The sequence below is a fragment of the Centropristis striata genome, chromosome 14 (genome assembly GCF_030273125.1).
Source record: "Centropristis striata isolate RG_2023a ecotype Rhode Island chromosome 14, C.striata_1.0, whole genome shotgun sequence".
Lineage (NCBI taxonomy): Eukaryota > Metazoa > Chordata > Actinopteri > Perciformes > Serranidae > Centropristis > Centropristis striata.
In genome coordinates this window covers 500,528-527,525 of record NC_081530.1, presented here as the reverse complement: position 1 = coordinate 527,525, position 26,998 = coordinate 500,528, and the positions used below count along the sequence as shown (strand labels likewise).

Below are 26,998 nucleotides of genomic sequence, written 5' to 3'. Positions count from 1 at the left end.
ATATCCCGTGGCTATTCCATGGATATTTGTTCCTATTGGTTTGTTCCAAGTCACGTGACTTTCAAGGTCCCAGCGGTCAGAACAAAAAACATGGCGGACAGTTCTCTCATTTTTAGTGAAAAATCAATATTTTGACTTAGTTTCTGCATAAAAATGGATTTTGATCACATTTCTAGCGAGAAATATATGTTTTATTTTCTAAATATTCACTCAGTGAATGTACATAATCACTTTGTATGTTGGAATAGCCACGGGATATGACTGGCATTAACTTGCATTGTAGCAAAATCCGTGTCAGTTTCACGGAAATTTGAGCGATTCCGTGGCTATTCCACAGATTTTGAGTTAAGCGAAATCCGTGGCTATTTCACGGATTTCTGTGAGACCATGTTGCCCCGTCTGTGGCCTTTGTGGTTCATCAGAAAAAAAATCTAATTAGCAAAATTAACGTCAAAACAACAGTGGCGACATTATAATAATTTATTACATGCAGAGACAGACGAGCACAGATGAGCAGAAGGTGTTTGTAAGGGGCGTAATCGTGGACCTACATTTTTTTAAAAGTCCAGGGCCGTTTGTTCGTCTGCTGATGAATCATTTTCCCTCTGAAATCAGTATCTGTCCGAAAAGTCCCATATCGGCCGGGCTCTAACATCGTTCTCAACTTTCTGACTGTCCTTGAAGGGATCACGTGTGATGAGTCCTTCCACCAGTAAAAGGAACCAAATTGAACAAAAATGTAGTGAAGTGCAGGCTATTTACACAGAGCAGAGAGGAGAGGACGAGAGTGGTTGGAAGTAGAAGTTGTAAAAATGTAAACAGTTTTTTTTCAGTACTGGTGACACAATATAGAAGTCTTTTTTCATTTTTGTAAAATACATTAGGAAATAAATGAAAACATTATTCCTCTTATTTGTTATTTATGGCATTATAACTGTGCTCCTGTAATTTGAATTCTCTCCACTTCTAGCCATGGTTGTGCTGTTTCCATAGAAGCACAGGACTTATATTAAAATAAGTAAATAAGAGGCCACAGTGACAAAACAGTGACAGGAGCATGAATGCTGTTAAACTGCTTTGGGTTTAGAGGGTTAATTACTTTAAATGCTTTTTTTTTTCATCTTTCCTTTTTTTCAATCTATACCTTGTTTGTCATCTCATGGTAGATCATCATCTGTTTAAAATGGTTTTACACTCTAATCTCTCTTTTCACACAACTTCACATTCTGTCACCAAAACCTGTGAAGAAATGAAACCTCCCTCCCTCTCGTCACTCCTCCACGCTCACCTCCTCCTTTTCTTCTCCCGTTCTCTCCACGCACCTCGCCCCGCTGCCTCCCCTCCTCCTCCTCCTCCTCCTCCTCCTCCTCCTCCTGCTCTGTTTGTTAAACATCTTGGCTAATGAAGCTGCTTCTCCCCTTTTCTAAATACACTCATGATTAGCATCCACACATACCTGCAGGCAGCCAACTCATGTGTTGTTGGCTCTGTCTTCCACTGATTAAATAAATCTGTCGACAATTTGAATAACTGTTTAAAAGCCAAAGATCTATAATTCATTGTTCATTTACTCTTCTTCCGAGGCAGGGGGGGGTCTCTCTCTACAATGCTACGATGAAAGATATACAGTGAAGTCCATTAACAGCATTACATCTGTCTTTTTACAATCAAATAAGCATTTTTTTCTCCTTCTAGGAAAAGAGACGCAGGGGAACTGAGCTGCTCTGTGACTGACTCGACCCTAGGTAAGTACAGCTAACTGCCCTCTTTACTTTTGTTTGCTCCCAAACATATCGGTCGCCAATTAGTCAACATTAGTCAAACCTTTCCTGTCGCCCTCGGTGTTCTGTATCTCTCCCTGTAGCGCCCCGACCCTGTCACTGCGCTGATTATTCTCACTCCTCCTCGAAAATGAAACATCCACAAACGCAAAACCTCCTCTCTAGGCACGCAGAGTGACAAGGAAGTGTACACATTGAGTCAGACTTGAGTCAACATCATTACTGTTCCTGCTCCTCTCTGGAGTGGAGTGAGAACTGATGGCTTTGATCCCAAGGTCTACAGCATGGAGCCCCTCTTCCTCCTCTTCCTCCTCTTCCTCACCACCATCACAGCTGGTAATGAGACGTCTCGGTCAAAAGGAGAGCAAACATTTAGACGAGCCCAAACACGCATGGACAAGATGTAGACATCCATATTTATGAGGTCTCCTTTACTATCAAGCTGCTAATACAACGAGTTCATCCTACTGTCTTTGGTCCAGCCTGTTGTCAAAAACATTTATTTAGGTTGCGTGTACAGGCAGTGGAAAACAAGATATGTCTCCGTTTTTCACCGTCCGCTGCAATGCGTCCGCCATCATCCTGCTGACGTAGCAGTGATGGACAGCGGAGTTTAAATCGGTGGATTCTACTTCTGGTTAGCAGCATGGCTGTGGATGGGTCCAACAAATGGCGGACTCTCACTCAGGAGGGCGGGGTTTGTGTCCCCATGTAAAAACAAAAGTAAACTGTTGTTTACATAAGTTACATGAATCACGTTTTTGAAAGTAATTTACGTTTTTTTACGTAACTTGAAGCAGTCATGTGATCCTTGTAACTACTTCCCTTCCGGCATTTCCATACATTTATTTACTGTTTAAACTGTCTTTTATAATGCCTTGCCATGAGTTTCTTGCCCTAAACCTAAGGTCAGTGGTTTTACGACATAAATCTACAGAAACTGCAACCTTTTTTCCAACCGTACGTGTGTGCTATGTTTAGAAAGCGATGTTGTACCGCGAGCTGTAATAGTATTTCTGTACCATGAAAGGCGAACTGCGATACATAACTACATGCTGTAACTTGTGGTACTGACGCTCGACCTCCTGTCCAGTTTATGTCGGAGAACTTGTTGTTTGGTCAGAACTTTGGGAGATTATCAGTTTTCTATCTCCTTTTCTGCATATTATTAAATCTTTTTGTTTTTGCCAAATCTATCTTGGTTTTGTGTGTTTCCCTTTTTTCTCCATTAGTCCTCCTCTCACCATGACTCTGACCTTCTGCCAGCCTTTTTCTCCTCTCTGCCCTTTCAGTTGTACCATGTTCCCTTCACCTTTCAATAGAGAGAGATGGAGAACAAAGTGGCGGGAGGAGGCCATCGCCTGCTGTTGCTTTCTTTGCCAGTTCATTCTTCCTTGTGTCTCCGGGGACAGTATGTATTCCAATAAGGTTTATACAACACCATAAACCCCAGTGTTTATTTTTAGGTTTATGTATCAGATTCAATATATTGTTTTATTCAGAGGAAACTGTATTACACAGCAGTTGAAATCCAGACAAATCCAACACACAGCTGAAGATAAAGTGGCTGTGATTTAGTGATTTGTTGTGGTGAAATATTGATGGCCTGTAATACTCTATGAATTGTTCTCAAACTTGCACAAACAATGAAAGTCACATTTTAGCTGAAACTTTTTATTGCTTTGCTGTTCAACATTTATCTGCCTGGATATAAACTGGATAGGCACACTGTGGCTGCAAATTATGATTATGATTTTATTGTGGATAATTCCACTGATTATTTTGGGTTAATTGGTTAATTCATCATTAGTATGTTTGGTCGTCTTCCAAGCAGTTATTTTATGTCAACAGCAGCTTAACATAACACTAGCAGCCCTATTAAATTCAATCTGTGTCCAGCTTGATGTTTGCTAGATAAACGTTGAATGAACTGGATGTAAAGTTAGACACGGGGGGCAAGCGGTTGTCTTTAGTCTCTAAATTAATCATAGATGTGTTTTGATTGTAACATGGTTCAAACCAATCAAACTGCCATGTCCTGTTCCTTTTAAAAGCCAGGTGCTCCTGCATCTAATGCCATGCTATTTACAGTAAATGACAGATGCGGCAAATTGTTGAACCGAGTGGACCCTCTGACTCCATCGTCTGCCGTCAACAGCTCCACTTTACTGCATATGAACACATGCACTGAGAACCTATTTCCCTGAGGAAGAGGAGGAGCTTTCCCTGTGTGTAACAAGCAGAGGGTACCTACATAGTGAACTTGCCTAGCTATCATATCTTACTACATTAAAAATGTCCCCTTTAATTAGCAGGAAAATAATGTGCCATTGACTTTAGACCTAGAGATAGATTGTTACATAGATTGTTTCTTCCTTACTGCTAAGAGGACCCATTGAGCATTTCCTGAATAAGAATCCTGCTGGTGTCAGGAGTCCAACATCAAAAAATCAAATCAAAATGACTTGACTTATCCCAGAGGGGAAATTCAGTTAGCTCTTGAAGAATTATACAGCCGTCCACTGATGTTTCTTTGGTGCATAAAGGTTTTGTGTAGCAGATGATCCGGTATTTCAAGATAGCCTCGAACGTCTTGACAGGTCATCTCTCCACCACCAGCTCCTCCAGTGTGTCCAACCACAGAGCATGCTCTCAACATGTTCTCATACCTACATGCAACAGTTGCAGTTTAAACATGTGGTTAATGTTGGGAAAGGGTGGCAGTTTCGTTCGGTTTAGACAACAAACCAACTTGGTTCGGATACGAAACATATGATGGTTTGGGTTAGATTAAGGAGTCTGTTATGTCACTTAAGTAACATATACAAGTATGTACAAATGTAACATGAGTTACATTAAGTAAGTTAACTCAAATATGCAAGTTCTGTGTTTGTTGACTCCTTCCTTTTCTTCAATCATCATGGTTACTAAAGCGACCAGAAGACACCACTTATGGGTCATAATATGTCACATTAGAAACAACCTATGGGTTGTTTCTTGGGGTTATGAAAGAGTTTCAAGCTTTTTCACCTTAAAACTCTCAACCAGAGAGGGAAGTGAAGCCCTGCCTTTCAGCCTCTTTTAAAATTGACTGACCGCGTTGATCATGTCGTTGATTTCAGCAAGACTAGAGAAGAAGATTTTGATGTGTTTTGATCAATGTTTCTTTTTCAATGTCTTTTGGGCAGCTTTATTGAGAGTTGAGAGATTCAGAGTGGAAGTGGGAGACAGAGGGGAAGGGAAAGGGCTCCAAACAGGAGCGAGAACGAGAACTTTGCCTCTGTGGTATGTGCTCTACAACGAGTGCCACCGGGAGGCCCGGTGAAGGGTTTTTGCAAGTGCGAAAAGTAAAATTAGAGAAACTGAGCTGTGTTGCATATCTGTCAGGGACCAAGTAACCATATCAGCGCCGATAATAGATATTAATGCAGTTTTATGGGACAAAACAACAACGTGCTGTGGAATCCTGATGTGATTAACTTCATTCTTCATCCAGCTAATGTGCTTGACTGGGAGAGTCTATTCTGAATGGTATATCCTACAAAATGCTTCCAGTTCTACACTAAACCATTAAAAAATCTAGTGTAATATAGACTCTAGAGGTGTCAGGTTTCTCTGTAACTAAGGGCCCTCACCTCTTTGCCCTCTTTCACTCCCCTTTGCCCTCTATCAGCACCTCCTTAATATCTTTATCCCCTCTCGCCTCCTTTTCTCCCTCCAACACTCACTCTGCCTTTCTCAGATTTCACTCTGCCATAATCCAATCAGTCTCATTTGACATTTAAATTGAGTCTCAGTGGGGGCCTATTGGACGAAAGAGTCGGAAAATGAGAGGAGGGAGCAATAGTCATCCCGCTACTTTTTTTTCTTGAAGCTTCCTCTTGTTTTTGTAATGATATATTGGCACGGAGACTGGCGTGTGTGCCTATGCGTCCATTTGTGCTCACTGGCATATATATGTGTGTGTGTGTGTGTGTGTGTGTGGGTGTGTGTCACGCGCAAATATTGTGTGTGTGAAAGGCATGCCTCCAGCGCAGCGCAATGACAGGCAGCCTAATGAAAAGCTGGGTTCTGATTGACTGGCTGACAAAGCGGCCCACTGCATAATTATGTCTTGAATAATAGATGCCCATACTTACACTTCCATGGCCGCACTAGCCTAGCCAGCCCAGCCTCTCCATCAGGCCAGCAGAGTCATGAAGCTTAGTCATGGCCAGTTGTGCTCAACATTCACCCATTGCACACATTTCCATATCAGTATTGTTCCCAAACCGCTTGGCACGGCTAATAATAGCACGCACATGTTGCAATATTAGTCTTATTATCTCTGGGCCTGAGAATTATGCTGGCTGATACATATGTCAATCACCCTAGCCACAAGCAAAAAACCCATTCTCCAGCAAAACAGCCTTAATGGCAGCAGCTTGCAATGTCAGCCCCAGTTTGACAACTAGCTCTAATTTCATTAGACCTTGCCACAAGCTAACCTAGCTGCATCTCCAGTTGCAGCAGTGTTATAAAAAACTCTCACTTGGTCCTCTGAGCAGCCCTCAACCCAGTTCTATGTTTAGTTACATGTCACAGCTAAAGCTATATGCATTCACAGGCATCCCACATACCCATACCTTCCTCTTTTTGTTTGCACTTACATTAGTCTAACCTCAGTCTAAGGTGCTACTTATTGATCCTGTAATCTATGCATTATTACTGCTTGACCTGAGCAAGCCCCGTTTAATAAGGTCAAATCCCTTAAAGGCTCCACTGGTATTTGAGTAGAATGGCTTTATGGTTTTTTTAAGCCTGCAATAACTGATTCTTCTGCCATTAGGGAAGTGTAACAAGCTGCAAACTCAACAGTAATAACACATTATTAAGTTGATATGGTGAACAAGTTAGCAAATAGTTGCATATTTACACACCCGGGAGACACAGAGCAACATTAGCATTCATTTGGAGACATGTCTCTGCACACATAGCAAATATAAGTCCAGTATTCACTTTCCTGTTAGCTCTGTCCAACCCCGGAGGGAAATATATGCGTCTGTAGCTGCTAAATGCTGAATCCAACGTGTTTCCAGCTGGCCTCCATCTTTGTGCTGGGAAGGTAGTGTTAATGAGAGTGCTTAGATTGAACCCTATAGTCTCCATGATGTCATCCACAACCTTTGTCATTGTGAAGCTCAGTGTGGAGGATCCGGTTGGTCCAGCCTGGTTCACTCCCAACTGGTCAGATCCTGATGCTTTTTCATAGACATCAGTGTGATACAGACACACAGTTAGCCTTTAGCATCTGGATGAGATGCACCAGGCTTCCCAGTGGCTTCCATGTCAACCCATCTGCAGCAGTATTAGAAGCTTAGAGTAATAGACTTATTATAAAGAGCGCAAAGGTCTGTTCGGGGTGGGGGGGAGCAAAAGTGGATGGGTAAAAAAAACTAAAAATAATAGAAGACCTGTTCATGCAGTGTGTGTAAAACAAAGTGTTATTTGGAGTCAGTTTGCATATCTGCATCCAGAAGTTAAGTACAGAAGTCGTTATTTATTTTTTATTTTTTTTATTTATATTTTTGGGCATGTTGTAGCTTTATTGACAGTAGAAATATTGAGAGTGAAAGGGGGAGACAGAGGAAGACTTGAACCCGGGCCGCCTGCTTACGAGGACTTACGAGGACTTACGAGGACTGGGCCTCTGTGGTATGCGCTCTACCAGGACTGTCACCAGGTCACCGCAGAAGTCGTTATTTTAAAGCCCAACCCTGTTCTTTTACCCTAACCTTAGTCAAGTGGTTCCATCGCCTAAAATTAACCATTTCCTGTGAACATGTAAAAGCCAATATGAATGTAACTAGTGGAGTGTAACACATGGTCCCTGATGAATCCAAAACCATTTGCGTCTGTATCACATGCCAAGGGCCGTGACCAAGTGGCCTAGGAGGCATCAGCATATACTAGTTTTATGATCTATGTGTTCTGGAGGATTCCTGACAAAAAACAAGACAAACAAGGTCTTATTTATGTAACTTCAATGTGCTTTGACTTACACTCACGACAAAGACAAACAGCCTCCAATTCTTTGTATCTTACTTTATTCCAACACATAAACTACCAAATACCCTCCAAACACAAGCCGCTCTTTTAACCATCACAGCGATAAATAAGAGAACTGCAGGTAGCGAAGCTGTGCTCCCTGCTGCGAACACAGAAGAAATTGCATTGATGTCTCCAAAAACAGGCTAAAAACCAATACCTTTTTCTCTATTGATGATACTTCAAACTTAAACTTACACAAACACCAGAAGCGACTGAAGCTCTGCATAAAGCAAGGTGAGAATGGGGAGTCATTAGAAGTTCAAGATGCTGCTGCTGGATTATCCCCAATGTCTTTTGAGAATTATTTATGCTTTTCACTTTGTTTGTATCTGCTCACCTTTAGTTGTATCCATGGTGATGCATATGGCACTAATACCACGGGTATGCAATTATGATGACTGTCATCTGGAAAACAAGGTAATATAGACTTCTTACTTATTTATTGGCTATTTATGCTAGTCTGCCCATTATAAAATACATTTATTAAAAGCAAGCAGAACGGGTTCATTTCTAGTATCATAGCTGTGGATCTTGTAACGCTGTGTGAGCGTACTGGACAGGAAATTTGAGCACAAGAAGAAGTGCACATCTCCCACAGGGACAATGCTCACAGGTGGATGCTGCTGGAGAGAGCAAAAGGAAATGCATTCATGAAAAAGTGACTGAAGAGCAGCAAAAATAGCACCTGAAGATTGAACAAGTACAGGTGCAGTCACATGTTATTCAAACTGTCTGCCGTAACACAATCATGTTGCCACCATGATCAACAGACACTAATATATAATAAACATTAATTCATTCATTATCCTTAACCACTTATATCTGAACTGGGGTTGCAGGGGGCTGCCTGGGATTGGGTGAGAGGTGAGGTACACCCTGTAGGTGGCCAGACTATCACAGGGTGCTAAATCTAAGGTGCATGTTTGTGGAGTGTGGGAGGAAGCTGGAGGATATGGAGTGAACCCATGCTGACATGCAGACTCCCCCGGCATCCCCCTTGCTTTGAGGCGAGAGTGCTAACCGATACACCAGCCATTAGAATAAACATCTCGCTGTGATAGCAAATTAGATATCAGAAATCAGATATTTAGCAACTTGTTTATTTTAACAATTCGTTCACATTAATGCTTTTGAATGCAGGTTCAATTGGTCATAGGTACGTTTCCATTAGGTACTGTTACCTCTAGTGAGCCGCCATCAGTGTGGCAACTTCACCAGCTAGTGGCTCAGGAAGTACCTGCCTTGGGTAGGTACTTTTTTGAGCTGCTACTGAGCCGCTACTCACTAGTGGACGCTGATTGGATATGGTGATTCATTTGCAGACTGGACGCTGAGGGGTTAACATCTCCTGCTCTGACTGCAGCTGGAAGGACTGGAAGGTCCTCTGCTGCAGGAGGACTGGGCCGCTTGTGAGTGATTTGGGACAGAAAAAGAGTCGCTAGAGGGGTCTGAATAGTTGCTAAATTTAGCAACAAAGTCGCTAAGTTGGCAACACTGATTGCTGCGTCGGTCTATTGTCACATTAACTCCGTTGGTTAGCTGCTACAAAAGTACCTGTATGGAAACAGAGGCCAAAAGGAACTATCTAGTGGCCGTAGCCAAAATGCTCAGCCGCTTTCCAAAAAGTACTCAGAAAGTACTCAGTGGAAACACGGCTATCGTCAGTTCAGCTAGAATGTAAGAAATAAAGTAAATGGAGGAGAGTCAATCTACAACACACACACAAAGAAGACGTTCAGGATGACCAACTGGTCAGCTGACTCCCACCTCTCCAGAAGGCCAGTCCTCCCTGCTGCCATTGAAAAGCTAAACTGAAACTGATACAGCAGGTGGAGTAGAGTCCTTGTCTTGTTTTACAGTGTCCTTTTGGGTTTGACTGTGCCTGTCCAATCCTGTCACAGCCTTTGTGATTTATGTGCAACCATCTCATTGCCACGTCCTCCTCCACTCCCACCCAGGAGCGTAAGTAGATGTGTCAGTGTGTTTAGGATATGACTCAAGATGATGAAACAGGCGTCAGTGTCTGAGGCACAGCTGAATTAATGCACTGAGTCAAACACCTTAAATTGGGCCAAATCTAGCAGGAAATCTCACTCGAATCTGTGCAAGCTTCTCTGTATTAGAAATGCCTGGCAGTCATATCTTGTATTAATTTTCCTGTCAAATAATTCACTGTAATTCACTCCGGGAGTGTAGCTCCTGCTCCCTTGTCTCTGCAACTGTCATCATGGCAGTGAGGGTTCATGTCAGATGTCCTCGCTCTTGTTAAAATAACCAAACAGCTTCTCTTTCTGCTGCCCAAAGTTTATTAGTTCCAGTTTACAAGTCTGTGATTGTGGTCTAGCCACCAGTCAGGCCATATCTAATGTTTTTTTCAACCCAAATCTGTCTGTTTTATGAAGTCTGACTTCACCTGCAGTGGTGGATTATGGTGGGGCCCTTCGGTGTTCTGTCTCTTTGTAGTTGAATCAGCTGAGCAATCCATCCATCAATAACCTATCTGACGGCAGAGTAAGCAGGAGGTATCATCGTGCTATATGACTGAAGGATTGACCTGAATTTGCCACCTGAGGGGTTATTTTTGGGAATAGCTGTCATAAAAAACTGCAACTATTGAAGTTTAAATTCTACACCTTGTTGAGGCTTTGTTATAGATTTGAAAAATTGCCAATGGGGTGATATAACTGCACTTGCTATCAGCGCAAACCAGTTTGTTTCAAGATGTTTTCTTAAGAAAGAGTAGAAGTTTAAGAAGTTTGTAAAGCTCTCAACACATAACTTATTTTTAAGAAAAAGATTTCACATCTTTAGGGAAAAGGGCAAAGTTTTACACTAAATGGGACAAAGAATGACTTGACAGCTTGGCTTTCTGTGATGTACGACCTCCTGACCTTTTACCAGTGATCGCCACCAAATGCAACAACACTGACAAGACTGTGACTCTCCCACCAGCACCAAGCCTCCCAAGCCTCTGGCAGGGCTGCAGCCTCCCACTCCTGCTGTCTGCTTGCACTTCACTGACCTGTAACAAGCAATGAAGTCACAACAGAGACGAGCAAGCCAGCTAATCAGAGAACAAAAAGTCTTCATTCAAACAGAAAGTGATCACGATGCATAACACTGCTGCTTTGTCATTTCTTATAGAATAGGGCTCTTTAGACTGATTATTTGAAATGTCTTGCAGCACCCTTTGTTCACACGCTCCACTCTGAGGAGTTGAAGGTATGAGTAGGTGGCTGCCAGACAGGGATTGGTTTGATCCGTTTTACATAGTGGAGGCTGGGAAGTTAGCTTTGAAGGCAAATTTTAGCACATGCAAATGAATTGTTGAGTCATGACCATGCACCGTTAACCTTTTCAACCTGATACAGATATATTATCATTTTTTGCTAGAGAGCAGAAAAAATTCAGACCCCATGCATGGATGGATTAGTGAATGGGCGTAACAGGAACAAGTGTCAGGCCCCCCTCATATCTTTACCTTCAAATAACCATAAGTCCAACCAGGAAGGGCTGCAACATGACACATACAGTTACACATAAAGACTACAAGCAGACCAAAGCAACTCCATAGAAAAACAAAGCAATGGAAAAAAAGATACACAATTACCACAAGGAGACAAAATCAACTACAAAGAGATGCCAAATAGCTGCAAAGAGACACTACAAGGAGACACAAAATGACTTCAAAGAGAAATAAATTACCATAAAGACACACAAAAAAGACTGCAGAGAAAAACAACTGCAAAGACCTGCAAAACAGCTGCAAAGAGACATAAAATGACTAGAAAGTGACACAAAAAGGCTACAAATACACAAAAATGTACAGAGATGCTAAACAGCTGTGAAGAGACAAAGTTACCACAAAGAGACAAAAACAACTACAAAGGGATGCAAAGCAGCTTCAAAGAGACATAAAATAACAAAAAAGTGACACAAAAAGGCTTCAAAGAGACAAAAAAGTACAAAGAGATGCAACATTGCTGCAAAGGGACACAACATGACTACAAAGAGACATGGAACTACTGCAATGAGGCACAAAGCAACTTCAAAGACACTCAAATTGACCATAAAGAAAAAAAATTACAACAAAAACAACAAGACTATTAGAAACAAACAAACTAACACAAAACAAGAACAAAGACACCAAAACCACAGAGCTTTGCAATGACGACAAAAAAAAAACTCCACAAGAGGCTAAAGAACTGTAAAGTGTGTCTGGCCTGGGCCCACTGTCTCATGATCTGCCTGTCTCCATAGTGGGCTTCTTCTTCATATTCTTCCTCTAAATGCTGGCCTCTCCTCTGTCTGCTGCCACCCTTGTTATTGGCGAGATGTGACACCAAGGAGCTTTATGCTGGTGTGGTTGGCTACTCAAGGGTGACTAAATGCCAGATGCAGAGTGTAATTAGGACTGCATAAAGACCTGATTACTCACCGCTGTATGATTATTTGTTCCTCCATGATGTGGCTTTACGGGGGCGCTTATGGGCTCACATGCACATATCCATCCACAGCGATGCAGTTGCATAAAGAGCCAAAAGAACGCCTTTCACTTTCCTTTCTGTTTGCACTCTGTCTTTTTGTTTACGCCGTGCGTTTGCATGAGTATACATCATTCTGACAAAGTGTCTCTATGTGTGAGGATGAAAGACCCGGTAAGACAAATAGAAAAAAGAGAAAGAGACAGATCGAGAGAAAAAACATGAACTTACTCATGTCTGCCTGTTTGCTTGCATTTGTTTGTCTCTTTCCTGTCTGTATGTAGCCCACACAGCAGGCGGAGCGCATTAGTGACAGTTTTTGGTGATGGAGAAGACAGGAAAGGCGAGATAATGTGCAGAATTTGCATAATAGTTTCCCACAAGTTGGCTCAAAGGTCCCTTTAAATCTTTGCCGTGTGACACCAGGTTATTAGTCCTAAGTCCTTTTTCAGGTCTGCTTGATGAACAGTATTGGGTCAGACGCTGGTGATGAATGTACCCTACTTTGAGCGGGCCTCTGCACTTTCTTCTACTTTTTCTTTTATTTATTTACCATGACTGTTCCACTCCAGTTGCCTAAATAAAGTCAGTCTCATTATGTGTGTTTGAATTTAAGTTATTATTGGCCGGGAAGTGCCTCTACCAGCGCTGTAATTCACTACCTGCAGACTCCATTTCCCAGAGCGACTCACAACTGAACTCACTGGCAACAAATCAGCAGGAGATAAATCAACTGGTTTGCTGTCACCATGGTAACAATGCAATATAATTAAATTTCCTCTGTTCAGTACTTCAGGTATAAAAAAAAAACATCTAAATAAAACATGTGAGTTAATACTTTTTATCTTAATGATATGTAAATGTCTAGACGCACCTACTGGGCCAGGGACTTTGGGAGACTCTGTGTGAATCAATAAGAAAAAGTAAAGTTAAATCATTCATAAAGTGAAAACAAACATCAAGCAAACACACCCACGCATGCACCATTTCCTCATGTTCCAAGAGAGCAACATGTTGTTCCTCAACAAATAAATGAAAATCAAAAATGTTGGGCTCTTTCCAAGCATTGCATTGGAGCCGAGGATAAAAAAGTATATTCTGAGTTGTTGCCCAGAGTGTAACTGTCTTCAGTGAATCAGGTGTTTGTTTTTCTCGCATCCTGATCATATAATCACGTTTTTCTCATGTTCTAAAAGCTAAATTACACCTAGGAGTTGTTGCTACAGACACACACACACAAACACATACTGCAAATGGTCACACAGCCCAGACTGTGATCACACCATAATGCGGATTAGCTGGGAACAATTTATGAAAACATGTTTTGATTTTGGTAATTGAACGTATTAATATGTTTTCACACACTGGTTTGAAAATTGAGCCCAACGTCCTGTATCTACAAATAAATCCTGATGTTTGTTAGAAACAGTGTTCACTGTGGCCCATGACATGAAGAGCTCACTCCCTCAGGGACAAACGCAGCCATGCAAGAAAGTCCACACCAGGGTTGTGTGTGTGTGTGTGTGTGTGTGTGTGTGTATTTGTTCCTGACTTAAGCTACCTTTAGGGACACTTCAGACTAAAGACCAGTTAAATGGGGATGGCTTGACCAATTGGGGACCAACGCTATGTCCCTGATCTTTGTTTTTTGGGTCAGTGGTTGATAATATTTTCCTTCTACAGTGAAAATTGGGGGTTAGAGGGACAGTGGATTTTTAGGGGGAGATAGCAGGTCAACACTAAATGTCACATAGAAGTGGTGAACATCATCTGAAAGTACAGCAGCTCAGCACTGGCATGTCAACTTCTTCTGGTCATAAATCTCTAATAAAAATGACTTAATTAATCAATTAAGTAAATCTTTAAAGGTGTATAAGGGTTCACAACATTTATTTTTGGCTTTTTGAGGTCAATTTCCATTTTCAACTATGTCCAATAAGATGTTTAAGCACATTTCATGCTGAATTAAGCTTTTTTTAAATTCAAGAATTATTAAAAAATGTCAAAAATCTCCAGAATAGAACATTAATACACCATGACCTTTGGAATAATATAGAAAAATCTACAATGTGATTTGCTTTCAAAAACTTGCCATCAGATTTGGATGCACAACAAACCCTTGAGCATAATTTTTCACACATTACATGCATTATTGCTTTTCAAAATAAACCTCTGAGGCAAAAAAAATCACTTGATTCAGGTTAGGCAACTTTTTTTTTTCTTTAGATAGGTTGTATGTAATGTCCCCAAAAGAGTCCTATGTGTGTTTATGTGTGTGTCCACATTGAACATCATGTCCCTGAAGGAGCTTCAGCCTTATGCCACCATGTCTGAAACAGTCCCCATAATAGGGCATGACAAGCACACACTGATGCACATGAATTAGTGCGTGCACCAGGATGGCTGCTTACTGTGTGTGTGTGTGTGTGTGCATGCAAGTCACAGGAAAAGGTCAAGAGGTCACATGGAGCACACGGTGCCACAGCACTGAACCTCATGAGAGGTGAAAAGGTTGAAGAGGGAGCAGAGAGTTATTACCAGCTCACATCAGAGACTGGATGTGAGGGTTAGCTGGGGGGAAGAAGAAGTCAAAAAGAAAGTAAAGAAAAAGGTCTTTGAGAAGCTGCTCCTCGTCTATATTTACTTCAACATTCCCTACCTTGAACAGAAACATATGGCAGGATGTGAATATTCAGCTGAGAGGAGCCGGTGCTCTACTGAGCAGCTGTTGTAATGTGTAAAGGTATAAGACAGCGAGCGACCACAGCGTAGTTTACTCCTCTCCGCCGACAACAAAGAACCAGCCCAGTGTTTTTCCTCTCAGCTCGCTAAAAGGCTTTGACTTCCTCTTTCCCTGCCTGAGTCATCCGCTGCTCACACACAACATGCTGGGATCCTTTTGGCGAGTGCTGCTATGTGTATGTTTTCTCCATGTGTGGGCTGTGATCAGGTGCACCGTGGCCAAGATGGTGTGCGTTTGTGTGTCCGTGTGTGTCTGTGTGTCCGTTTGCCTGCAGTGCTCGCTGGCTCTGGCTTTAACAGGTGGCTGTTCCCTACTATTCCACTCATTCAGTCATCCATCACACCCAGTAGATCTGCTCTAAAGTCAATGGCAGGAAGGAAAAACAAAGGAACATTTACATGAAATTACATTTACTTTGCAAAAGCAGAATGAGCACATATTGCTGCCATGTCCATTTGTTAGCTAGCAGGGGCTCTGCAGGGATGTAACTTGGCTAGCCAGCTGTTGAGCTATAAATGGAAAATACCATTCATCTTAACCCATAAGAACCTATGGTGACACGGTGTCACAAACATTTTAAATGTTCTAGTAATGTTCATGTATGTTTTCTCAAGTGTTTTTTTTGTGTTCTATAGCTGCAGTAGCTTGTTGAGAAGCCGTCCAATGAGGCAGTGTTATTTATATTTATTTATTATCGATTTATTATTATTTTGTTACTTAAAAACAAATCTGAAATGGAATTTGTTGTCTAACAGCACTATTGAAGTCACAATTTTGGTATATGTTATGGAGATGAAAACAAAAAAGGCAGATGGTTATTTGTTTTTATTTATTATTGATTTAATATTATTTTGTTCCTGAAAAAAAACAAAAAAATAATTTATTGTTCAACAACACTATTAATGTCACAATTTTGATATATGTTGTGGAGATGCAAAAAAAAAAAGGGCAAATTTGTGTTTCTGTAAGCAGAAAAGGTGTCTAGTTTATTCATTTAAAAATAGGAAATATCATAAGGTTCACTTGGTCTGTGGTATATCCCCCATAATTTTCCTTTTTAAGGATTACTGGCTCTGGGTTCTTATGGGTTAAAAGTATATCTGCCTAAATCTGTATTGTCACCATCTGGATCTGGTTAAAGGGGTCAGTGCAAGTGTACATTTGCATTCTTACTGCAATCCCATTTTTTTCCACATTGTAGCAACCATAAGCTCTATATCTGTGCATTCAGTATCTGGGTACATTTTATATCCACAGACATAAATAACTAACTAAGACAGATGACCTAGGTGTCTGCATGCTGCGACAAGAGCATAGCATAGCATAGACTGCTGTATGTAATGAAAATACATTATGATCCAACTGGGCTTTGTATTATTCAGGCTAAGGACTCCAAAGGTAAACAGTGGTTGGTTAGCTTCATATTCTGAATAATAAATAGCAGCTTATGGAAATTGTGCCTACCTGTCCAGAAGACACATGATGGTGAACTCTGCATGTATTTTAACTCGTTGGCTCTGCCTTTGGGTTCTGTGGGGGAGAAAACACATTACAAGATATAAGCAGAATTCATTTGAATAACAAAAAAATAAAAATAAAACGGGAACTGGAATCCAGTTTTGCAGACCCAAGTTTAGCATTTTTGCTTTCACCACAATGTTTTTTGCAACCAGTGCATGATGCAACATCATTAGCTAATGCTATTGCTAGCTAGCTTGCTTGGCAAGGGGCGAGGGACAGCTTGGAGAGTGGAGTGCAGGGGTGGTCAACCTGCGGCTCGAGGGCCACATGAGGCTCATCAGACCATCTGCAGCGGCTCCCTGTGGCTGTGACAACAGCATCATACCAAATGAAACGGTTACTTCTTTACATTTCAGTTTTTACATTTTATTTATCATTGGTGTGGAGACCAAAGCAATTTGTATTCTTCAATTTTAAAAATGTGTGTCTTATATACGACATTAAAAAAGTGCTTTACCTTTTAGTCAACTGAAATTATAAAAAGTCTCTGGCGCCAGTTTCAAGTCTAGTTTAGAGATATTTCTTCGGTGTCCAGCCTCTTAATTTTAAAACTCTTTTTTTAAATTTTATTTTAAAACGCCTCTGCTAGCTGTGTGTGTGTGTGTGTGTGTGTGTGTGTGTGTGTGTGTCTCTAACCTGCATTACTGTCTAAGGTTCCAGCTGATGCAGCCTGATCAGGAGCACCTGGGCCTGGTGCTCCTCAGGAAATAAAGGCCCAGCTTCCTGGAGCTCTCTCTCTCTCTCTGTAACTATTTTGTTGTAGCTTTGTTTGCTGTTTGTTTGTGCATCACACCACCACATTTACACATTTACACACATCCACATGCACACTACTGATCATACTGATTTCCACACCTCATACTTGTATTTAGTTTACTTTATATATATATATATTTTTTTTGGCAATAAATCACCTAACTTATTGGCATTTTGTGTCTCTGACCTAGAGCCAGGTTTATGACAATTCTTAAAAATCATATAAATAAATGCTCATTATGACTTTTTAGTAATGTTGGTAGGCTAATTTAGACTTAGTAGGCTGTTTTATCTTCATTGTAAGGCTCCAATTAAGTTTTGCAGCTCCATTCGGAATTTTTTTTCTCTTTTTTGTCCAAAAAAGGCTCTTTTGTTAGTAAAGGCTGACGACCGCTGGTCTAGTGCAACCAAGACATTTACAAGCAACTAAAATGTTTCAATATACTTTGACAAAGTGAAAACACAGTGGAAACGGGTAGTTCAAAGACAAAAATACACAGCGCGTTGTGGTAGTGACCTGTCAATCATAAGCTAGCTCTGCCCTAATACGAATCCTGCTTTAACATGTGTTTTACTCTTAATTACCACAATTATTAAATAACAAACCGCTTACGATAATAGCCTGTCTGACACACAGAACAAAGTGCTGTATTCCCGTCAACAGAAATCTGTGGATTTTATAGTATTTGTTCATTCAATCAATGGCCAACACACTCAGCACAGCGTACAGTAACAAAGCCTTTCAAGGGGCTTTAACTAGGTCAGATTGCTCAGTGCATGGCAATCTATTAATATAGTGAAAAAAATGAGTTGTACTAGCACAAGACCTAGGCTCCTCACACTCTGCCGTGACTCCCTTATGACTCTCCCATGCAAATAAATATAAAAATAAAATCAATTTCTGCATTCCTTAATTCCCAGTGGATGTCCCCTAATCAGACTAGAGAGCAGCTCCACGGTCCTCTTTATCCCGAAGGCCTTCAGAAATGGGAGAGCACAGAAGGGAAGTGTCAAACGTTTCCTTCTCCTCCCTGAGATAACCCATCCAGGAAGTCGTTCCCCTTCTCCTTCCTCTGCTTCTTTGAGAATTTCTGCATCTCAACGTGGGACTTTTGATGTTAGTGAGAGCATCAGATGTGACATGACCCAATGATTAGAACATATGTCATCATCGGGTAGGGAAAGCATGGTGCTGGATGTTTCAGTCAACAGTGAAGCTTTCATCCCAGACTGACGCTTCCTTTTATGATGCCTTTGAAATGCACATGCAGGCATTTCTTTATTCAGCAACGACGGGGGCAGAGGACAGAACTACTGAAGAATACTGTATCTGGATGGAAAACAAACCCATTCATCATAAAGTGCTGCCGGAGTTTATTGGACTTTGAGCTGCTGTGGTCCTGAGAATCAAGCGAAGTGATTGGGGAAACGGGGCAAACGTAATTACAGCTTGAACGACATGAGAACGGTGCCAGCGAGCTGCAGGAGTCTGCAGGACCTGACTGTATTTACATCTATACATAAATCTTCATCACCAGCATGCACACATACAACTGAGAATGCTATGGCTGAAACACAGTCAGGAGATTTAGACCCAAAACAAGCCATTTTGAAAACAATACATTTTAAGACAATGCAAAGTATTAAATCAATAAAATGTCATTATTCCCACTTTTTCTCTCCAGATTTTAATACGTCCAATATTTTGCACTGTGTGAAACTCCATATGGTCAGACAAGAAGGTCAATATCAGCCGACTCCACCACATCCCTGATTATGATTCATTGTCTGTACCTTCCGAAGTCTGTTTAAATGGGAAAATGAGTCAGTTAGTCAGTTTTATGATCTGACAATGCTATGGTTAAGGTCTGGTAAGGTTTAGGAACTAATAAGACTAGGTTAGGTGTAGAAAATCATCATGGTTTGGCAAAAAACAGGTAGCAGGACAAAGTTAGAAACAACAATAAAAACAGTTACATTTAGAAGATAATTGTGGTTAAAGTGGACATGTAGGGGAAAAACACTTTTTAAGTGCTTGTGCAAATACATTTGGGAGTGCCAACTAACCCACAAACTGAAAAAAACAGCCAACTCATTTTTTGTGGGATGCCTCAATCAGGAAACATGGACTTCAACAAGCCATTCAGATCTGGCTGACCTTTCTATGCCACATGCAGACTCATTAGAAGCATGATCATGGGACAGGGCTTCCTAACACACAGCCTTCTGTCAGGAAGCCTCAGTAGCACTTGTAGTATCAGTATAAAGAGCAATAAAGTACGTGCAGTCAACCCATTGATCCACCTACACGAGCCTTTGGCCCCGTTTACACGAGGACGCTCGCGGGTAAAAACGACAAAATATTTTATGTGAAGTGCCTTTCGTTTAGACGGTGACGGCGTTTTGGGGGCTTAAAAAAATCTGAAACCACCCTCCAAAGTGTAAAAGTGTAATCCTCTCCTCCGTAGCGTGTCGTCTACACTGACAAGACACAAAACTCTGATCTGATCTGCTCACGTCACGTATGTGTTTACGTCACATCCATGCTCCAGGACAGGAAATAAAGAAACGTGGGATTATTTCCATGGTGGGACCTTCAGGCTGCTCTGGCAGCTCTAATAAACTTACAGGAGTCTTTCCACCAAATGTCCAGGATATGTACAGATAGTATTAGTGAACAGAGAAGGATCTGGAATTACCTCCATCACATTCTGGATGCAGCGATTGGTGGGAGGAGCCAGACGGCTGTGAACGAGACCTGGGAGATCTAGTGATGGAGGAGAACTTTGTGGAAGGAGTAGCTGATGAAAATGTGTGGCGTGAAAACTTCTGCATGCCCAAAGATGCTCTTATGGCTTTAAGTGATGCCGCCTGGCTGCATACAATCACATTTCACACACTTTTGCGTCATCGTATGCAGCAGATTTCCTCCTGAAAACGCTCGTCTAAACGAGGAATAAAAAGTGAAGACGAGACGCCACTTTTGCGTCTTCTGTTGAGACAGTCCTCGTGTGAACGGGGCCTTTGTGGCTCTATATACCAACTGACTTCTTCTTAACAACACTTAAGGGCTTTGAACAGAAACAACGATCATTCTGGGGCCAAAACAACGGCTGCTGGCATTTCTTAAAATGATACTGACTAAGAAATAGCATTTAAAGTGGATTGGCTTATGGACCATACCAACTTGATTGATTAGTAAGTGTCAGGGCAGATACTGATACAGAGTTTGGTATTCATGACAAAATGACTTCCATTGATCCTCTTGTGACTCGTATAGAGGTCCATGCACTGTGGAGCAAAAACGTTGACTCGTTCAATGGGAAATTTGCAGAGTAAGGGATTTATCCTTGTAAACTGCATTAATATTAAAATATGTATCATAAAGAGCTCAATACATTTTAAACTGTTCTTCACAAAGCTATTCAGCACTTGGAAGTTGGTTTAATGGTTGTTTACATTTCAAAGAATGTTTAATGATGGCACATCGGGGGGCGTTTGAGACTACGCTCTAATTAATTTGTGGTGTGGGAACTTAAGTGTTTGGACACTAATGATAAAAAGAGGACACAAGCACAGATTTGTTCAAGAGCTTAAACAAACCGAATTAAACATTGAGCAGTACCAAATTAACATTTTGTACACAAACAGTGACACAGTATTGCTGTTTCTTGTCTTGTTGCCATTATTTGGCCTGAATATGAATATTTGAATATTAAACATGAATATTTAAAACTTAAATTATTATAGTTTATGAAATTAATATAACAAACTATTTTACCATTATGGTGAAATTTATCCTGTGGATACATTTGGATAGTATATTAAGAAATAAACTGTTGCATTAGGGGAATTCATGGTCACAACATCCAAGGGAAACAGTAGTTTGCATGAATTATGAGTATTGACGATAACGTGCAGTAAACTACAGACAAACAAATCCCTCGATCCCCGACTTCTGTTGGACACTTCACCCATTTACCACCAACTTAAGCACAGCATGAAGCAGCTGCAGAAGGAGAAGCTGCAGACGACGCACCTCGCTGTGATTCAGCTGCGATCTATCACCGTCTGACAGCAGTTATTGAATAATCAATTGTCCTTGCCAAATGTCAGCACAGTGTGTCAAGTCCAATCAAACCAGCAAATCTGAGGAATATCTGTCAATGAACATGTTCACCTTATGTTTGTGTGTAGGGCAACTTTACACACCACTGACAATGTGACTGTGTCAAATCAAGTCTGTGTCAAACATGTGAGTGGAATCACACAACAGGTAGCTGGAGCCTTGACAGACAGGAGCACATATACATATATACTGTCATGTCTCCAAAGACCCTTGTCAATGCATTTGTCCAATATGGAAAATAAATATTTAAAACAAAAAACAATGTCAGCAAAGGTCAGCAGGCAGCGATTCATCCAGCAGCTGGGCAGCAACACTAGCTGAACTGAAGTTTGTAGCATGAAGCTGATTAAAAGCCATCAGATGCATTCTTCCAAACTTTCAGGGAGGGAAATTAAACTCCACTTTGGCTCAGGGTGCTTTAGAAACTCCACCAACTGCTGCCAAGTTGGCAACTGTTTCATTAAACCAAGAAACTTTTAGATTTTACTTCAATGCTCTGATTCTCAAAAGTCAGTGAAAACTCTGTCTTTGAAAAAAGGAACACTATTACAATGGTATCTCCCAAAGTATTTGTTGACAGATAAGTAGCTGATGCCAATGTGGACTGTCTCATCCAGAGATGGCAGATGATAAGTGCACTTCCCACAGTCAGTGGAGCTGGACTGTGACAATGTGCATATGCAAATCAACACATTACAGAAAAACTGCTGACATCTGTTGGCTTCTTTAAAAAAGGGAAGTTGGTAACACTAACACAAAAACATACACTGCAAAAAAGCCAACTTGTATTTTTTGGCCTAAAACAGTGATTTAAGTTGGTAAAACTTGTAAATATAAATTATTGACATTTAGAGCAATAATGTAAGTTAGCACAACAAAGGAAGCCAGTTGTCTGCTCAAAAACAAGTTGGTGAGTTGTTGTTACTTATATCTTTAAGTTGGGGTTCACAACAAGGGACAATAGTTCTGATAACTCTTATTTCTTTGTTGGGAAATGCCGGAAAGCGGTGAAATTCGGTCATTAGCGAAAGCTAACGGCTAACTGACGCTAGCGGCTAACTAACGCTAGCGGCTAACTTAAGCTAGCGCCTAACTGATGCTAGCGGCTAACTGATGCTAGCGGCTAACTGATGCTAGTGGCTAACTGATGCTAGCGGCGCTGCTTGTTACAGCTACAAGAGTAGCCATTAGCGTATCAATGCTAACTCAAAATTGTGGTCGCAACATTAGCTGACATTTCATAGCGGCGTTACAATCGTGCCAATTCAGCACATTGCAGAAGTTAGCAGAAGTAAGGATTAAAAGTTATTACAATGTAAAATTATAAGTTTGTACAACTTACAGTTGAGTTGACAAAAATCTGAATTCAGAGTTGAGCAAACTCAAAAACAAAACTTAAAATATTTAGTTTAATTGTCCAACTTAAAATTTTATCGAAGTTTGTTGCCTTGAAATTTTGAGTTCACCCAACTTTTCTTTTTTTGCAGTGTAGAAATGGGGGAATGGAATGGATGCATTAAAAAGGTTTCATTCTTAACTGTTGGAGATATTGCATGAATAGACTGTATGATGAAATATGACCAGTAACTGTCTTAAACATGTGGTAATCACTGTTTTAAAAAAGTGACCTAAACTAATTGGTAAGGAATAACTGAAATAACTACTTCTAAACATGACTTCCAACTGGACATGAACACTGGTCTCTAGTCTGGTGTCGCTCCTATCTCCTATCTCCTATCTCATATCTCCTATCTCCTATCTCCTATCTCCTATCTCAGTGTGTGATACCAATGCATAAAGGAACGTTTAGCATCTGTATTCTGACACACAAGGCTCTCATTAACTCCAATGGTAAGCTTCTTTTACCCTTACCTTAGTCAAATTATTTGATTACCTACCTTATTATTTATTACCTTTGATTTGATTTGATTGAGGCACATAACAAGCAGAAAGTGACACACCTCTCTCTCTGCCATATATATATATATATATATATATATATATATATATATGCATATATATATATATATATATGTATAGTTAATTGTGTTTAAATTGTGTTCTGTGTTTTTAATTTAATTTATGTTCCCCTATCTTATTTCTTTCTTTTTATCTTCTGTAAAGCACTTTGTGGTTTTATCTGTGAAAAGTGCTCTATAAATAAACTTGACTTACTTACATACAGCGTTCCTGACATGTCCCAAACTGAAGCAAAATTGAGGCTTGTGCGTTGAAATCCAGTTTTGGTAGGAATACCTTAAAGCATTCCTGATAACGGCCAGACTTAACAAACTGCTTACACACAGACCCAATATTGCCCATTTTGACTTGATATGTACCAGGTATTTATGCAAAATTTGACTTCTGTTACAGAGGACACCACAAAATTAGGGACACCAGACCAATGCAATGTTTCTCAACTCTTGTTCAAGCACTGCCACAACACCTTAACAAATGATTAAACAGCTGAGTCAGCATCTCTCTGACAAAGTGACAAACTGTAATTTCTAAGCATTACAGACAAATTAGATTTTGAATCACTTTTGTACAAAGTAAGTACACCTAATAAGCTTGTGTTTCAATTCAACTCACACAACTGCATTTTCCATTAATTCCTTCAAAGACTTTTTAAGAAGGCTATTTTAATGTAGGTAGTGGAGCTAGTTATACTGCATAAAATACCACTACTAATGTAGAATTGTTCATTTGGTCCAAATGATCTGCGTCTCTCCTGACACATCAGTGACGCATACCAGAACAGCAGCCATCCAATATTTGATTTGGCTCATTAATCCCTTTTATTGGTGTGGGGTTGCATGACAGCATGCCTTACTGCATAGCTGGGTAAGCAACCATAAATAAAACAGAGAAAAAATCATGCCTGAGCCAGTCAATGAACAGCAGAATGAGAGCCTACAAGGCCAGAACCTTTCAATTTGTGGAATATTTGAGTCTATTCAGACTCCGTCTAATTATTTACAAAGCAAAAAGTGAGACCCATTAGCGCTGGACTGAGGACCCAGAGGTTAAACAAGGAACTGTCCTTTTAATTGAAAACAAAGAGGACAACAGCAGCTGTAATAAACACACTGGAACACAAGAACTGTCTAAAGAACCATTGAGAATGTAAAATGCAGGTCAGGACTTCCCTCAGTAACATGCTGACCCAAGAACAGACGTGGTCCCTGTTCTCTGATTGGACGTCGGAGAGCAAAGGGTAATTGAATGTCAAAGGAAGTTCTGGAGTCGTCTTGAGTTCAGAGAACAGTTTGACCCAGCTTTAACTCCATCATGTCTCTCATCTGCTGAACCAGAGAGGCCAGCAGCTAGAGGTGCTAACCCCACCACCACTGCAGCGCTGCTGCTAATCAATCAGCATACACTCTAGCAATAAGTGCTCCTATATTAAACCTCTCTGGGTACCAGAGCTGGTACATATTTGGCATCTTCTAATGGTTCAATTCACTTGGAAAATGTCAACCCACACTTCAGAGCTATGTTCAAGCAACAGGGAGACATTAACCCATAACAACCCAGTAATCCTTAAAGTAAAATTATGGGGGATATACCACATAGAACACATTTTTTATGTTTAAAAAAAAAAAAAAATCTACCCCTAAATGTGAAAGATCTGTGATGTGGAATATACATCACATTGGGCGTTTTCAGTATTTATGTTTATATTTCTTATTTTAAAATTAAAAAAACTAGACACATTTTCTGCTTACAGAAACACAAATGTGTTTTTTTTCTTTGCATCTCCACCACATATATCAACATTGTGACATTAATAGTACTGTTAAACAATAAATTATTTTTCAGATTTGTTTTTTTAAGTAACAAAATAAGAATAAATCAATCATAAAAACTATTAACGGATCAGAGTTGTTAAACAGGTTTAAACTTAGCCTCAGAACAAAAAATAAGCTTTTTGAAATTAGCTTCTTTTGCACATTTCTGTTTCCAGTCACAGCCATGTTGGAGAAGTCACTTCCTGTCACAGTCACATGACCACCACACCAGGTGTTGAGTATATGTTGCTTAGGGATTTAATGAGTAAATGTGAAGCATAAAGCTGAATATGGGAGATTATAGAAGATTTAAAGTGTTTGTTACACCAGTGTCACCATAGGTTCCTATGGGTTAAGGAACAGAGATACAGTACTCTGTCACCCGCGTATGTTCATGTTGTTGCCATGCGATTACTATTCTCATATGCTCGTCGATACGATAAGGCTGTTTACACTTATTAAACATATTAAACATCATTAGTATCAAAATCAAATAATATCAAATCCGATGAAAAAGCCAAAGCCAACAACAAGTTATCCTATTAACAATTAATTTCTGTGTTGCTAAAAGGTTTCACAGCATATATTTCTGTCTTTTATATTATTTCATGTGGGTGAAATATGGCCTTGGAGGAGAAAATAAATCACAATTCATATCTCAGGCTTTCTTTGTTATACACTATCCACTATATTTTTGGTGTTTTTTTGGTGAAGGTAGATATGTGATATATGATATATGTATTCAGACTTACAGGCAGGCAGGTACAGGAGTCATGAGGCAGGCAAGGGTCAAAACCTGGAAAGTAGTCCAGACGGGAAAAACAAACAACAAAATCCAAAGATGCAGCCAAGTGATCCAACATCCAACAGATCCAGCTGTGGTTCAAAACAGGCAAGTTCCAGATTCCAGGTTTCAACTGATTGATTCCAGAGCTAGAGAGTAACAGCACCAAGCACCTGAACACTCTGACAACATGTCAGCTGACTGTGGAAGAGGGGCTGCAGGGCTGATTCAGGAAGTGGAAACAGGTGAGCAGGGGCACGTTCAAGATGACAAAATGGTGTGCATCATTTTTTACAAAATGTTTCCTGGTAAAGGCGTGAAAAGGAGTCTCGTTCAAGTCTTTTTCTTCAGTTAGTAGAATGGTCATACATCAATCGGAAGGTCATTGGTTGGATTCCTGACCATGTGGAAGTTTCCTTGGGCAACATACTGAACCCTGAGTTGCTCCTGAATGAATTCCTGATGGTGGCACCATTGAGGGAATCCTCTACCACCAGTGTGTGAACAGCTGATAGACCAGTCCATTGACCCTCTGGTTTGGTAGGTGTGTCACAGGTTTTAACCAATCAGCAGCAGTGTGTATACAAACAGTTCTAAAACATCTCATGTATTTTTTAGTCAGCTTAATGACTCTGAAAATGAAATCAAAAAGTGAAGTAATGACAGAAGGTTTTTAGCTGTGGAGACATTGGTTTAGTTATAGGACACTGCTTTTTAAACCATCATCCTTTCTGTGTGTTTTTAATGTGATATATTCTCTGTCATGTCAGGTGGGACAGGTGGGAGTCACCTGGTGGACAGGTAGGAGACATCAGGTGGGAATCATCTGGTGGACAGGTAGGAGACATCAGGTGGGAGCCACCTGGTGGACAGGTAGGAGACATAAGGTGGGAGTCACCTGGTGGACAGGTAGGACACA

At 40.5% G+C, this 26,998-nt stretch overlaps 1 long non-coding RNA gene across 1 annotated transcript in view; it reads right to left on the bottom strand.

Annotated features, from left to right (window-relative positions):
• Positions 1 to 26,344, bottom strand: part of LOC131985305 (uncharacterized) — a 41,078-nt gene extending 14,734 nt beyond the window's left edge. Inside the window, exons 1-2 of the long non-coding RNA XR_009395622.1 lie at positions 26,048 to 26,344; positions 16,563 to 16,628 (exon numbers count right to left, since the gene is read on the bottom strand). This is a non-coding gene — a long non-coding RNA (uncharacterized LOC131985305). The remainder of the gene's footprint in view (positions 1 to 16,562; positions 16,629 to 26,047) is intronic.
• Positions 26,345 to 26,998: the final 654 nt, after the last annotated feature.